General features: G+C 35.1%; 1 long non-coding RNA gene across 2 annotated transcripts in view; it reads left to right on the top strand.

The window, feature by feature from the left end:
- Positions 1–11267, top strand: part of LOC125276414 — a 30488-nt gene extending 19221 nt beyond the window's left edge. The window contains exons 6-7 of one of the 2 annotated variants that reach the window (XR_007186661.1): positions 6064–6253; positions 10697–11267. This is a non-coding gene — a long non-coding RNA (uncharacterized LOC125276414). The remainder of the gene's footprint in view (positions 1–6063; positions 6254–10696) is intronic. The other variant, XR_007186662.1, reaches the window with a different exon arrangement.
- The last annotated feature ends 5762 nt before the right edge of the window (positions 11268–17029 follow it).

Genomic DNA, 17029 nt, shown 5'->3' with positions numbered 1-17029 from the left:
ATATATATATATATATATATATATATATATATATATATATATATATATATATAATGAACTACATTTTTTAAATATTTTTATAATTTATTAAAATATTTTATAATCTAATATAATCTAATATCTAATATATATATTAAACAGACTGTCATGTATATATGTAGATATGTATATATATATATAATATATATATATATATATATATATATATATATATATTCACTACATTTTTAAATCTTTGTATAATAATTTCTTAAAATATTTTATAATCATAAAAAATTATACATTTTGTAATAATTTTTATGCATAAATATAATAATACATAGTATTAAATACCAATATTTACAGATTAATTTATTTTTTATAAAATATCTCAACGCTTAACATATTTTAATGTTTTTTGGATATTTTTCCTCGTGACGTGAATCTGTGAATCATTTATTTGAACCATTAAGTGATTCATTGAACTGGACAGTTTGAAATGAATCAAAGCAACTCGAATACTCATTTCTGCTACTGAAGTTTAAAGATGTGATTAAATCATCTGTCTGAACGCTGTCCAGTCTTTAGGAAACTTTAAAAAAAACTTAAATTGCTATATTCGCAATATCTCTGTTTCTATTGAAAGTTGCAATTTTAACTTTTAATATGACGTAAAACATTTGTGAGTAACACAGTGTTTCCGTCTCGTGTTCAAGAGAACAAAATCGTCACTTCCTGAGAAATTGGCACAAAATATCAGTAATAAACATGGAAGTTGCTCTTTTCTCCTCCATCATAAATGAGTTTCATCGCGTTCGGATGCTGGTGTTCGGGAACACAATCGTGTGAGACGCTTCTGCAGGAGTTAAACCAGATCATTCTGATGACAGACTTTGACGTTTCAGAACCACCAAACCAACATTTGAGATGCTGTGATGCGATTGGTCCGCTGGTTAGTCCAATCACAGAGTCACAAATTCACCTGAGGATTGAGTTGCGCGTCGAGGGATTTCTTCAGTAAATGTGTTTCCATCAGTTTATGCGCACGTCTTCTTATCAGATAAGAAATGTATCTGCCTCATTTGAGCGCAAATATTTGTATGCACATTTTTAGAATTTCTCCGCATCTTGATGTTATGTGATATCCCAAAATGTGCATAAAAATAGGTGGATGGAAGTAGCTTTTATTAATATGAAAATACAGTAAACATTCGATATGTCAGTCCTGAAACACACACACTCGCTAGCAGACAGTTGATAACCTGATACGTGCAGATAAGTGTGTGTTTGAGGAGATGAAGGAATGCACGCACACACTGATAGAGAGAGCCGGAGGGCATCATGTCATGTGACAGATGACACATTTCCACAGAATCAGATGGGAAATGACAGGGGCGCTGCGATCTGTTTCAACATGCCTCACGTTTGCTCAACTCTGAGACTCTGAGACTCGCTTCACGCTCAGATCGATCAGATCACATAGCTGGGATAGTTGTGAAGCGTGTACTGAACACTTACCGCTCATCTGAACGTGTGTGATGACGATTACTGATGATTACTGATGATTGCTCATCACCGCCACACTGTGAGATTGGGTCATGTGACTCGTCCCGGAGCGTTTGTGTGAATGTGCCGTACTTTACCACCTTCACAAGCGTGCGATTTTCATTTGGCGGGTGATAAAATGAGTGGAAAAAATACACAGAAAAAAAAAATACACAGAAACTGTCTGTTAGTCTCTCCTCTGACCCCTGACCTCTGACCTCTGCTGGATAAGGATGCGTTTCCTTATTTCTCCCTGGGACAGGAAAAGGCTGCTGCTGCGGAAACAGTCCCTGCAACGAGGAAATGATCTCACTGCACCTGTGTGACACACACACACACACACACACACACACACACACTTCCCATGCAGCTGTGTGCAGTTGGATTTGAACAGGAAGTAATGGAGACGTCAGGTTTTTTCCCAGACCTTCTTTCCTTATTCCCAAAAACTCTGTTTGCCAGTGATAACTTATGAGAAATATTATTTTATAATCATGTTATAATTATTATATTATGCACCAATATAACAATACATATACAATATATTTACAATTACATTTATTTGAATATATTTTAGCAATATATGGTAATTCTATACATATATTATGATAATAAGGTCACATTTGTTAACAGTAGTTTACTAAATTAATACTTCTAAAGCATTTACAGGTATTAAACTCAGTATATGTTAATAATTTCAAAAGTTGTATCTGTTAATAATAATAATAATAATATAATAATAATAAATATAATACTGATATAATAATAAAAGGAAGAAATGAAAAAGAAGGAATATACACAGTACAGTCCAAAAGTTTGGAACCACTAAGATTTTTAATGTTTTTAAAAGAAGTTTCGTCTGCTCACCAAGGCTACATTTATTTAATTAAAAATACAGTAAAAAACACTAATATTGTGAAATATTATTACAATTTAAAATAACTGTTTTCTATTTGAATATATTTCACAAAGTAATTTATTCCTGTGATGCAAAGCTGAATTTTCAGCATCATTACTCCAGTCTTCAGTGTCACATGATCCTTCAGAAATCATTCTAATATGATGATCTGCTGCTCAAGAAACATTTAATGTGTACAATTGTACAAAATATTTGTGTACAATATTTTTTTTCAGGATTATTTGATGAATAGAAAGTTCAAAAGAACAGTGTTTATCTGAAATCTAATCTTTTGTAACATTATAAATGTCTTTACTGCCACTTTTGATTGATTTAATGCATCCTTGCTGAATAAAAGTATTCATTTCTTTAATTTCTTTTCAAAAAAATAAAAATAAAAATTCTTACTGACCCCAAACTTTTGAACGGTAGTGTATAATGCTACAGAAGCTTTGTATTTCAGATAAATGCTGTTCTTTTGAACTTTCTATTCATCAAGGAATCCTGAAAAAAAAAGTACACAACTGTTTTCAACATTGAAAATAATCATAAATGTTTCTTGAGCAGCAAATCATCATACTAGAATGATTTCTGAAGGATCATGTGACACTGAAGACTGGAGTAATGATGCTGAAAATTCAGCTTTGATCACAGGAATAAATTACTTTGTGAAATATATTCAAATAGTTCACAGTTATTTTAAATTGTAATAATATTTCACAATATTACTGTTTTTTACTGTATTTTTAATTAAATAAATGTAGCCTTGGTGAGCAGACGAAACTTCTTTTAAAAACATTAAAAATCTTAGTGGTTCCAAACTTTTGGACTGTACTGTAGATATATATATATATACATATATAATATAAAATATTTCAATGCTTGACATATTTTAATGTTTTTTGAATATTTTTCCTCGTGACGTGAATCTGTGAATCATTTATTTGAACCATTAAGTGATTCTTTGAACTGGACAGTTTGAAATGAATCAGAGCAACTCGAATACTCATTTCTGCTACTGAAGTTTAAAAAAATATATATATACACCAGTATAACAATACATATTATGAAATAATATCTACAGATATATTTATTTTAATGTAATATTTTAATATATGAAAAATATGAAAAACTAACATTATTTAAATATTTTATCAGACCAAATCTAATATCATAAACCTTCAGATGTTATAAAGTCAACATGAAATCAGAATTTACACTGTTTACTGTCTTACTGCACATTTCTTGTTTTATTGTGAATGATTCATTAGGGCATGTTATTTCAAATAATAATAATAATAATAATAATAATAATAATAATAATAGTATAACAACTTTGAAACGCCACTTTTCTTTTCAGCTAATGTCACCATTTTTCTACTATTTTTCACCATTTTTCTTTTTTTTTTTTTTTTTTTACATTTTTCTCAGTAATGATCACGTTTCACTCAGAAATGTCACATTGCAGAAGGAAAATGAGTTGTAAATGTTGATCATCTCATTAAATCAATCATCAGATTCCCCGTTAATCAAAAACGCTACTGTAAAAACTTTTGAAACGAAGATTATTGTGTTTTACAAGACAATATATTTCAGTCTTTCTACTTCAGATGCTCACGTTTAATTCAGTGTGTTACTTTCTGTTTCTTTTGTTGTAATTATTGAGAAATTTACTAGCAATTTCTGAGCAATGAATCTTACACATTATTAGTGTTGCACATGCAAACGTCCATTCTGATGTTTCGCAGCACATGATGAATCATGAGTGACTCATCCGTGTAGATCTTGTGATGTTACAGTCAATCAGTGTTGAGACAGGATTGTGTTTCAGAAGGACTGGCAAAATCCCCACAGGTTGATGAATTTGAATGATATGACGAGGAATTTATAACAAAGAAATTCTTCAGTCACGCAAGACAGGAATTTCATCACCAACACGATGTAGACTAAATTTATTCCCTCAAATGAATCCAATCAAACCAATTAACAGCCGTCAAGCCAGCCCGTGTTTTCCAATATATCGATAAATATCAATCATGTGAACTCAAAAGTTGGGTTAAATATGGACAAACCCAGTTTTTAATGCTCTAATGAGAGTTAGTTGACATGTAGTAGCAAAGTTACTTATAGTTAAAGGGATAGTTCACCCAAAAATGAAAATTCTGTCATTAATTACTCATGTCGTTCCACACCTTCGTTCATCTTCAGAACACAAATTAAGATATTTTTGATGAAATCCGATGGCTCAGTGAGGCCTTTCAAAACACTGCTTCAGGAAGCTTCGAAGCGTTATGAATCTTTTGTGTCGAATCATGATTCGGATCGCATCAAACCACCAAACTGCTGAAATCACGTGACTTTGGTGCTCCGAAACGCTGATTCGACATGTAAAGCTCCGAAGCTTCCTGAAGCAGTGTTTTGAAATCGGCCATCACTAAATAAGTCGTTATTTTGTTTTTTTTGCAGCTCCAAAAATATTCTCGTCACTTTATAATATTAATATTGAACCACTGTACTCACATGACCTGATTTAAATATGTTTTTAGTACATTAATGGATCTTGAGAGAGGAAATGTCATTGCTCAGGCCTCACTGAGCCATCGGATTTCATCAAAAATATCTTAATATGTGTTCTGAAGATGAATGAAGGTCTTACGGGTGTGGAACGACATGAGGGAGAGTAATTAATGACATTATTTTCATTTTTGGGTGAACTAACCCTTTAATCGTGTCTAAAGTGGACCATCAAAATAAAGTGTAACCAAATGTAAAATTCCAACTCTAAATTCTGATCGGATGAGTTCTGTTCTTAGAAGAAAGCTTTATCAACTTTTAAAAAGTTATACACATATCCTGTGTCCTTTAACATGTGTTATCCGTGACGTTTATTAGGACGTTTATTTCCTCTTTTCCATTATAAATGAGAGTCACAGATTTCTATAGGCGTTATATTGCAGGAATGATCCAGCTGTTGATTTTGTTGATCTGCACACAATCAGGTGCTGAACTCTCTTCTCACACAGGAATATGATTATGAAAAATCCTCAGCAATGGCCACAGGCCACTTTCATTATTATAATACATGGCTTTAATAAACTGCAGCATAGAGCTGGACACTCCATATTCCTCATGTTTCATTCAGGTCCTGGACTAACGTCATTTACACTCAGAGTAGAATTGTTATAGAATCACCTGCTGAAATGCAGTGAAGATATGCATAATGTACATTTTTACAATTATTTATGAAAAGACAATGCATTATCATGTACATTATGAATACCTTTATAAAGGCTTTAAGTAAAATTCTCTTTTAGACATTTTCATTTGACTTTTTTAAACAGTTGAATAATAAATTAGTTATTGCATGTCAATAAATCTAACAGGGAATTATTAGAAAAATAAATGCCAAAGAGAGCTAATAAAGCACTCAAAACCAAAGGCTTTCGTGTTCTTTGTTTCTCTCTCTCTCTGTGTGTGTGTGTGTGTGTGTGTGTGTGTGTGTGTGTGTGTGTGTGTGTGTGTGTGTGTGTGTGTGTGTGTGTGTGTGTGTGTGTTTGAGGCACGCTGATGAAAGATTGATTTTATCATTATTTTACATACACAAGTTCAACAGAAACATAACAATAAATTTCTCCTCCCAGAATTTATTACGAGTTTCAGCGTGCCAGAAACATTCGTCTGAGAACGCCTGAAGATTTTATCAAGCTTTAATTCAACACTTGGCCTGAAATATTTTATTATGTGAAACGATTCAGACCAATTCATCTGATATCTTCACTCTGTGTTCATGAAGGACCCCAACAGCTGTGAACTTATTCCTCGAGGAAAAGGGTAAGGCTTGTTTATGGAACGATAAGGAACTCGACAGATCAGTGAAACTCTCATTACTACATGCTGAAGAATGTCTGACACACACACTGAATTATTTACTGTTGCGCTTTCTGCTGAACGATTCAGAGCTGAGAAAACATGAGCTCTGCTCCAGCACTGCTTAAAGAGTCGCAGTGAGAACTGTTGAAATACTCACTAGATCATCCTCATTGTGTTTTCACTCACACTCTTGCAAACTATTCTAACTCCAACTTTACCATTTGTAGATTTTAAATAAGAGTTGTTGTAAACGTGTAGTGCTGGAGACGTTGATGTAGATCATTTATATCCTAACTTCAGCTTTTTACTTCTGCCAATTGTATCTAGGCTTCAAAATCCATAACAGTTGTGTTTATTTGTGAAGATTATCTTCATTACCAAAATGTGTAGGAATCATAATCATAATCCAGTGGAAAAGTCCTGTCGGCTTTTTGTTGATGCTAACGAGCGAATCGGCCTACAAACATGAACACTCGCCAGTGTGAGTAAAAATCTGTGTTTATGATTGTTAGAATTCATATTTATGCATTTAACAATGCAGTGTTGTGAGAACATGGACGTGAATGAACAGCTGACGGTCAGTGCTGCATTTAAGTTTAAGCCTTTCCACTGTACATATTCACGCCAAAGTGAATTCGTTACTCACACGCTATGTGGGAAGTTCAACATCCAAAACAATCGAAGCGTGCGTCCCAAAAGCCGCGTCTCAGACAGCGTCCTAATAATCTTGCTGCGTTCACTCTTAAAGTGACAGCGTCCTAATAATCTTGCTGCGTTCACTCTTAAAGTGACAGCATCCTAATAATCTTGCTGCGTTCACTCTTAAAGTGACAGCGTCCTAATAATCCAGCTGCATTCACTCTTAAAGTGACAGCGTCCTAATAATCTTGCTGCGTTCGCTCTTAAAGTGACAGCGTCCTAATAATCTTGCTGCGTTCACTCTTAAAGTGACAGCGTCCTAATAATCTTGCTGCGTTCACTCTTTAAAGTGACAGCGTCCTAATAATCTTGCTGCGTTCACTCTTAAAGTGACAGCGTCCTAATAATCTTGCTGCGTTCACTCTTAAAGTGACAGCGTCCTAATAATCTTGCTGCGTTCACTCTTAAAGTGACAGCGTCCTAATAATCTTGCTGCGTTCACTCTTAAAGTGACAGCGTCCTAATAATCTTGCTGCGTTCACTCTTTAAAGTGACAGCGTCCTAATAATCTTGCTGCGTTCACTCTTAAAGTGACAGCGTCCTAATAATCTTGCTGCGTTCACTCTTAAAGTGACAGCGTCCTAATAATCTTGCTGCGTTCACTCTTAAAGTGACAGCGTCCTAATAATCTTGCTGCGTTCACTCTTTAAAGTGACAGCGTCCTAATAATCTTGCTGCGTTCACTCTTTAAAGTGACAGCGTCCTAATAATCTTGCTGCGTTCACTCTTAAAGTGACAGCATCCTAATAATCTTGCTGCGTTCACTCTTTAAAGTGACAGCGTCCTAATAATCTTGCTGCGTTCACTCTTAAAGTGACAGCGTCCTAATAATCTTGCTGCGTTCACTCTTAAAGTGACAGCGTCCTAATAATCTTGCTGCGTTCACTCTTAAAGTGACAGCGTCCTAATAATCTTGCTGCGTTCACTCTTTAAAGTGACAGCATCCTAATAATCTTGCTGCGTTCACTCTTTAAAGTGACAGCGTCCTAATAATCTTGCTGCGTTCACTCTTAAAGTGACAGCGTCCTAATAATCCAGCTGCATTCCATCTTAAAGAGACAGCGTCCAAATAATCTTGCTGCGTTCACTCTTAAAGTAACAGCATCCTAATAATCTTGCTGCGTTCACTCTTTAAAGTGACAGCGTCCTAATAATCTTGCTGCGTTCACTCTTTAAAGTGACAGCGTCCTAATAATCTTGCTGCGTTCACTCTTTAAAGAGACAGCGTCCAAATAATCTTGCTGCGTTCACTCTTTAAAGTGACAGCATCCTAATAATCTTGCTGCGTTCACTCTTAAAGTAACAGCGTCCTAATAATCTTGCTGTGTTCACTCTTACAGTGACAGCGTCCTAATAATCTTGCTGCGTTCACTCTTTAAAGTGACAGCGTCCTAATAATCTTGCTGCGTTCACTCTTAAAGTAACAGCGTCCTAATAATCTTGCTGTGTTCACTCTTACAGTGACAGCGTCCTAATAATCCAGCTGCATTCCATCTTAAAGAGACAGCGTCCAAATAATCTTGCTGCGTTCACTCTTAAAGTGATAGCGTCCTAATAATCCAGCTGCATTCCATCTTAAAGTGACAGCATCCTAATAATCTTGCTGCGTTCGCTCTTAAAGTGACAGCGTCCTAATAATCCTGCAGCATTCGCTCTTAAAGTGACAGCGTAGTAATTATCCAGCTGCATTCCATCTTAAAGTGACAGCATCCTAATAATCTTGTTGCGTTCACTCTTAAAGTGACAGCGTCCTAATAATCCAGCTGCATTCCATCTTAAAGTGACAGCGTCCTAATAATCTTGCTGTGTTCACTCTTAAAGCACCCTAATATTCCTGCAGCATTTGCTCTTAAAGTGACAGCGTCCTAATAATCCCGCTGCGTTCGCTCTTAAAGTGACAGCGTCCTAATAATCCAGCTGCATTCCGTTTTAAAGTGACAGCGTCCTAATAATCCAGCTGCATTCCGTCTTAAATTGACAGTGTCCTAATAATCTTGCTGCGTTCACTCTTAAAGTGATAGCATCCTAATGATCCTGCTGCATTCCGTCTTAAAGTGACAGCGTCCTAATAATCTTGCTGCGTTCGCTCTTAAAGTGACAGCGTCCTAATAATCTTGCTGCGTTCACTCTTAAAGTGACAGCGTCCTAATAATCTTGCTGCGTTCACTCTTAAAGTGACAGCGTCCTAATAATCTTGCTGCGTTCACTCTTTAAAGTGACAGCGTCCTAATAATCTTGCTGCGTTCACTCTTAAAGTGACAGCGTCCTAATAATCTTGCTGCGTTCACTCTTAAAGTGACAGCGTCCTAATAATCTTGCTGCGTTCACTCTTAAAGTGACAGCGTCCTAATAATCTTGCTGCGTTCACTCTTTAAAGTGACAGCATCCTAATAATCTTGCTGCGTTCACTCTTTAAAGTGACAGCGTCCTAATAATCTTGCTGCGTTCACTCTTAAAGTGACAGCGTCCTAATAATCTTGCTGCGTTCACTCTTAAAGTGACAGCGTCCTAATAATCCAGCTGCATTCCATCTTAAAGAGACAGCGTCCAAATAATCTTGCTGCGTTCACTCTTAAAGTAACAGCGTCCTAATAATCTTGCTGTGTTCACTCTTACAGTGACAGCGTCCTAATAATCCAGCTGCATTCCATCTTAAAGAGACAGCGTCCAAATAATCTTGCTGCGTTCACTCTTAAAGTGATAGCGTCCTAATAATCCAGCTGCATTCCATCTTAAAGTGACAGCATCCTAATAATCTTGCTGCGTTCGCTCTTAAAGTGACAGCGTCCTAATAATCTTGCAGCATTCGCTCTTAAAGTGACAGCGTAGTAATTATCCAGCTGCATTCCATCTTAAAGTGACAGCATCCTAATAATCTTGTTGCGTTCACTCTTAAAGTGACAGCGTCCTAATAATCCAGCTGCATTCCATCTTAAAGTGACAGCGTCCTAATAATCTTGCTGTGTTCACTCTTAAAGCACCCTAATATTCCTGCAGCATTTGCTCTTAAAGTGACAGCGTCCTAATAATCCCGCTGCGTTCGCTCTTAAAGTGACAGCGTCCTAATAATCCAGCTGCATTCCGTTTTAAAGTGACAGCGTCCTAATAATCCAGCTGCATTCCGTCTTAAATTGACAGTGTCCTAATAATCTTGCTGCGTTCACTCTTAAAGTGATAGCATCCTAATGATCCTGCTGCATTCCGTCTTAAAGTGACAGCGTCCTAATAATCTTGCTGCGTTCGCTCTTAAAGTGACAGCATCCTACCAATCCTGCTGTTGTCTGTGTTATTAATGTTAACCAAACAAAGGAAAAAAAAAACCACTCATTGCTCTTGAACTTTAAAAAGGATATGAAAACAGTGTTATTTATTTGATTAGCCTACTTTATTATATTTCTTTACCTGAAAACTACTATTAGACCTGCCTGAAAAGCACTTTGTTCTTTGTATTTATTTGTGCTATTGCTTGTAATTTGATTATTTGCTTTTTTATTACTGACTGTTTGCTTGTCTTTAAAAATCTAGGCTATTAAAATTATATTAGTTAAGCTATTAGTTTTAGCTGTGGTATCGAAACTGGAATAAAGGATTGTGAGTTTTCACTAGTATCTAAAATATTGGTGTCATAACTGCCTGTTTTTGTTTCATGGCTGGTAAAAAATAGTTTTGGCCAGTAAACTTTCTTTATATTGTTACTTTTCACAGTTCCAGTTCATTCACAGTTTCCAGTCAAGGACCAAAAAGTCCATGAAAGAGCCATAAAGAAGTTGACGGAGGCTGACAGGACGTGGTCACTATGAAGTGTTGTTGTATGGAAAAGTGGAGCATGTACATCTGTACGAGCTGTCATAACAACACAGACTGTACATCACAGCGCACGCGGAGGGAGGAGGGACGATTTTCCACTACGCTTCACTTCCAGACCCTAGATGGATGCAGAGAGGAAAGATAGTGGCCTTCGCACGTTCCTCTGTTGATTTATTTTCATTTTTACTCAAGCTGCACGTCACCACAGGAGTTTACAGACACTCGTAGCTGTCTGGGAGAGACGTCAGTGCTGTCTTCTCTCATGTTCAGAATGATGCAAATATTTCAGGTGTGCTTTGCAAGAGCTGACATTGCAACGTTTTGTTTTCTCAATATATATTGCAAAATGAAAAATACAGGAATTTTCACTAGATGACTTGAATAACATTAGTAAGAATGAATCATTCTAGAATGAGTGGGGTTATATGCATCTGCGTAGAAAATAAAAATTTTAAGATGTGGGTGTTCACACTTGGGTTTACTTTTTACAAGAGCTGCTATCATAAATGCTCATGAAGCATGTTTTTGCGGGTGTAAAATGAGTTCTGAACTCTCAGGCTCTGGATATTGATATAGTGAGTGGAGACATGTGGTGTGTTTACACTGAAGAGAGTGAACGGCTGGTCAGGCTGAAGGTTTCTTGCAACAGCGATGCAGATGCCTGATTGTGACGTCACAGACGCCAGAGGAACCGACTGTTGACTGCATTCCAGTTGTGCGGCGGTTTATTTCCCCTCTCTCTCTCTGGCAGCTGTGAGATCTGGCAGCGTGCCTTCTGGGTGTAACAGATGCTGAAAGAAGAAAAAAACAGGAAAGAGAGGCAGAGCGTTCGATAGAGAGGTGTAAAACAAACGGCTCTGTTTCAAAACCTAGTGAGCTGCCTACTGTCTAATGAGTTTGAAGGCAACATCCGAATGTAAGTTATGAGTGGAACACACCACATAGTCAGAGCATCCTCTGAAGGAAGTGTAATAATCCCGCTGCGTTCGCTAAAGTGACAGCGTCCTAATAATCCCTCTGCGTTCGCTCTTAAAGTGACAGCGTCCTAATAATCCCTCTGCGTTCGCTCTTAAAGTGACAGCATCCTAATAATCCAGCTGCGTTCGCTCTTAAAGAGACAGCGTCCTAATTAGGGATGGGTACCGAAACCCGGTATTAAATTGACCCCGGGGCTAAATTTTGAAAGACCGGTGTATCGATAAGCTCTGACGTTAACGGTTCTGCTATCGGTACTGGAGAAATTATGAAGAGAATACATGTGCATTTATTATTACTATATAGACATTATCTTGCAGATTCTATCTCGCCAGAGTCGCCAGCTGTTTCTATATGCAATAATATTAGGACATTTGTCTATGATGCATTTTTGCTTTCGCAAGAAGAGAGATCGCGCTCACGCAGAGGAGCTACAGTGCGCGCAGCCGCTCACATGAAAGCCCTGTTTAATGGTGACGATTGAGGAGAGAACTGAAAAACTAAACGTCTGCATACACTTTAGACCTGTGCTTTGATATTAAGCTAATTTCATTTTTTATTTTGATGTTGGCTTTCAAGGATCATCAGAAAGAAGATATCTAAGGTAAAACTATTAAAAACTAGCCGCGTTTCGTCTAGCACACCTTCATTCTCTCCACGGCTGCGCGCGTTCCCTAAACTCAAACTTAACGTAAGAATCAGCACAGTCGGTGATTGTTGTAAAATGCAGTCTTTACTGTTGCTAAATTGCAGTAAATGTTTGAAAATTATTATCAACGTTTAAAACGTTGAAAGCACAATAATCCGCGCAAGAGACGTTGTTCCTCAGGCTGAATTGCGGCGCGCGCTTCAAAACGGATCGCAAATAGACAAACAAATTAGGCTACACGTTGGGCTTCAGGTGCACGTCCAAAAGATCAAATACACACAATAGTATGTTAAAATGACCGGACTAGACTGTGTTTAGCTACTTAAATGCAGTTTATATCGGAAGTGTACATGAACAGCTGGGAGAAAATCCGATGTGTGTTAATATCTATTGTCTTAAAGTGACAGCAGTCATCTTCTGACAATTATGCCATCAGTGTTAATCAAACAACAAAATGCAAAGAGAAAATTACTCACAGCACTTCTTCTGAATATAGTTAGCTTTAATGAGAGTTAAATCTATTAATGTATACTGTGAAAACCATGCAGTGTTATTTTACATTTGGTTACTTTACTTAGATTTCTTTTATAGGCTAGGCCTATATTACTTACATGAACACAAGAACAAATGAAAGCACTTTATTTCATTTGTGTCTTTGTTTTATTGTATTTGGCAGTTTGTTTCTTTGTTCATGTTCTTACTGTATCTTATATAAAACACCAAAAATGCCAGACACTATATAATATAAAGCAAAGTTAATTCAGATTATTTTATATATATATATATATATATATATATATATATATATATTTTATATATCAAAAGTACCGATAAGAATACCGTTAAAGTACCGGATCGATAAGCAGTATCGGTAAGAGTAGTAATACCGTTAAATCCTTAACGATACCCATCCCTAGTCCTAATAATCCCGCTGCGTTCGCTCTTAAAGAGACAGCATCCTAATAATCCCTCTGTGTTCACTCTTAAAGTGACAGCGTCCTAATAATCCCGCTGCGTTCGCTCTTAAAGAGACAGCGTCCTAATAATCCCGCTGCGTTCGCTCTTAAAGAGACAGCATCCTAATAATCCCTCTGTGTTCGCTCTTAAAGTGACAGCGTCCTAATAATCCCGCAGCGTTCGCTCTTAAAGTGACAGCGTCCTAATAATCCCGCTGCGTTCGCTCTTAAAGTGACAGCGTCCTAATAATCCCGCAGCGTTCGCTCTTAAAGTGACAGCGTCCTAATAATCCCGCTGCGTTCGCTCTTAAAGTGACAGCGTCCTAATAATCCCGCAGCGTTCGCTCTTAAAGTGACAGCGTCCTAATAATCCAGCTGCATTCGCTCTTAAAGAGACAGCGTCCTAATAATCCCGCTGCGTTCGCTCTTAAAGTGACAGCGTCCTAATAATCCCGCTGCGTTCACTCTTAAAGTGACAGCGTCCTAATAATCCCGCAGCGTTCGCTCTTAAAGTGACAGCGTCCTAATAATCCCACTGCATTCGCTCTTAAAGTGACAGAAAACAAAAGTAGACATTTTGCAGAATATACATATGCATGTTTTTAATTTTTCATAATCCCGCTGCATTCGCTCTTAAAGTGACAGCGTCCTAATAATCCCGCTGCGTTTGCTCTTAAAGTGACAGCGTCCTAATAATCCTGCTGCGTTCACTCTTAAAGTGACAGAAAACAAAAGTAGACATTTTGCAGAATATACATATGCATGTTTTTAATTTTTCATACATTGACAGTTTCATACATTGACATAGTGTTGTTAATCTGGCACCAAAAACTCAATAAGAATCATTTATTTGAACACTTTGTCATTTGTATTTATTTGTTATAAAAGCCACATTAAAAAAAGCTTTTTTGAGATTAAAAAAGCCAAATCAGTCAGACTGAAAGTTAAAATTTTAACAAAAATCTTATGAAAAGTTGAAATTATGACAAAACATTTTAATTATGAGATAAAACAGAATTATGAGATAAAAAGTAAAAATGATGACATCCTAATTCAAAATTATGACATAATTAAGACATAAAAAGTCAAAATTATGAGATAAAAAAATATAATTTTACCATGAAGTCAGAATTATGAGATAAAAAATTTGAAATTGACACTAATTCAAATTTGAGATGAAAAGTCAAAATTACGAGATTTAAAAATCAAAACGTCAGAATTATGAGATAAAAAGTAAAAATGATGAAATCCTAAGTCATAATTACGACATAAGACATAAAAAGTGAGAATTATGAGATAAAAAAAATTGAAATTGCCATACTAATTCAAATTTGAGATGAAAAGTCAAAATTATGACCCAAACAAAATGGTCATATAATGGTCAAACGATGACATCCTAACTCATAATTATGACATAATTAAGTTGTACCTATGACATAAAATGTAAAAATTATGAGATTTATGAGTCACTTCTGAATTTTTATCTCATAATTCCAACTTTATGATGTCAAAGCATGTGGCAGAAATGGCCTTCCATAGTTTATAATATATCATTAGGACCCATGAATGCCTCCTTTGTGAAGCATGTGACTATTTCTGGTGCCTTTTCCTGCCTTAAAGACTGACTGTACATGAACAACTGGAATTACATAGTGTTGTGAAGAAGCCGTTAGAATATGTGCTTTCAGTGAACAAGAATGAGTCTGTGAATGAACCGAACAACTGTCTGTGAACATGACTGAGGAGGAAATCAGACAACAGATCCTCTATGAAGCTGTTTTCCTCAGGAGATCTTGTCTGTACATGTGTCAGACTGTCATCGCTATGATCTGCGTGACTGACTCGACCATCGGGACTGGAGGATGTGAGCTGTGTTGAGGTGTATTGACTGTGTGGATGGTGTAGTGTCCCACAGGAAGGTTTGGATGGCCACTTACTGACTGACTGTAGGTGGTTAAAGCTGATGCATTGTGGGATACAGAACCAATACTGCCCACATGGGGTCCATCTATTTGACATGCAGTAGAAGAGAGAGGACCCCAGAGGATCGTGTGTGTGTATTTATGACTGTAGAGCTGCAGTGATTAGCTTGTATCTCATGATGAATCTCGTATTGATCTGTAGGAAGAGTAACGGCTCCATTATAACACTGATCCTCATCCAGAGCTGCTGAGTGATGAGGAATAAACTCTGACACTCGTTCCTTTCCTCTCTTTCTTCCTCACATTCACGCTGGAGGCCTCAGAGTCTCTGTGAAGAGAAATGGATTTAGTGACAGTTTGATTTAGCTGTAATGAGGAATTATATATGCTTCTGTTATGTTTTTATTTTTATTATAAACATTTTTGTTACATTATACAAACATTGAAATGTAAAAAAAAAATAAATAAATTGGTCAACAGTGACAGTGAAGACATTTATAATGTTACAAAACAATATATATTTCAAATAAATGCTGTTCTTTGGAACTTTCTATTCATGAACAAATTCTGAAAACAAAAACATGAAGCAGCAAAACTGTTTTCATCATTGATAATAATCATAAATGTTTCTTGAGCATCAAATCATCATATCAGAATGATTTCTGAAGGATCATGTGACACTGAAGACTGGAGTAATGATGCTGAAAATTCAGCTTTGATCACAGGAATAAATTACACTTTACTATATATTCACATAGAAAACAGCTGATTTACACTGGAATAATATTTCACAATATTACTGTATTTACTATATTTTTGCACAAATAAACGCACCCTGGGTGAGCAGAAGACACTTCTTTAAAAAATATTACAAAATCTTATAGACCCAAAAAATAATGAATGACATAAAAAGTCAAAATTATGACTTGAAAATTTTTAATTTTGCCATAAAGTCATAATTATGAGATGAAATGTCATAAAATGTCACAATTATGAGATAAAAAGACTTGCATGAAAATTTGAAATTGACACTAATTGACAAAAAATATTACAAAATCTTACAGACTCAAACTTTTGAAAGGTAGTGTATATATAATTTTGTAAATAAATATACATTTTATATGAATATTTTATTTGAAAAAGTTTTATAGTCATATAATTAATGTAAAATATGTTACAAATATTACATATATATTATATAAGTATTAATTTAATATAAATACATATGCTTTATAACAGTATAATTAATATATATATTATTTTACATTAATTATATTGTTATAAAGCATATGTATCTATATTAAATTAATACTTATATAATATATATGTAATATTTGTAACATATTTTACATTAATTATATGACTATAAAACTTTTTCAAATAAAATATTCATATAATTAATATAAAATAATATATATATATATATATATATATATATATATATATATATATATATATATATATATATATATATTATTTTATATTAATTATATTGTTATAAAGCATATATATATATATATATATATATATATATATATATAGTTTTTGTAATCAGGCTCTCAAAAATTATATAAAATATAATAATATAAAATAATATCGGCCAATATATCGGTTATCGCCTTTCAAATATAAAGAATTATTGGTTATCGGTATTGTATGTATATATATATATATATATATATATATATATATATATATATATATATATATATATATACAAAATCAAATT

Source organism: Megalobrama amblycephala, linkage group LG10 (assembly GCF_018812025.1).
Source record: "Megalobrama amblycephala isolate DHTTF-2021 linkage group LG10, ASM1881202v1, whole genome shotgun sequence".
In the NCBI taxonomy this organism is placed as follows: Eukaryota; Metazoa; Chordata; class Actinopteri; order Cypriniformes; family Xenocyprididae; genus Megalobrama; species Megalobrama amblycephala.
The sequence above is the reverse complement of the archived record's forward strand: the minus strand, read 5'-3'. Positions and strand labels throughout refer to the sequence as shown.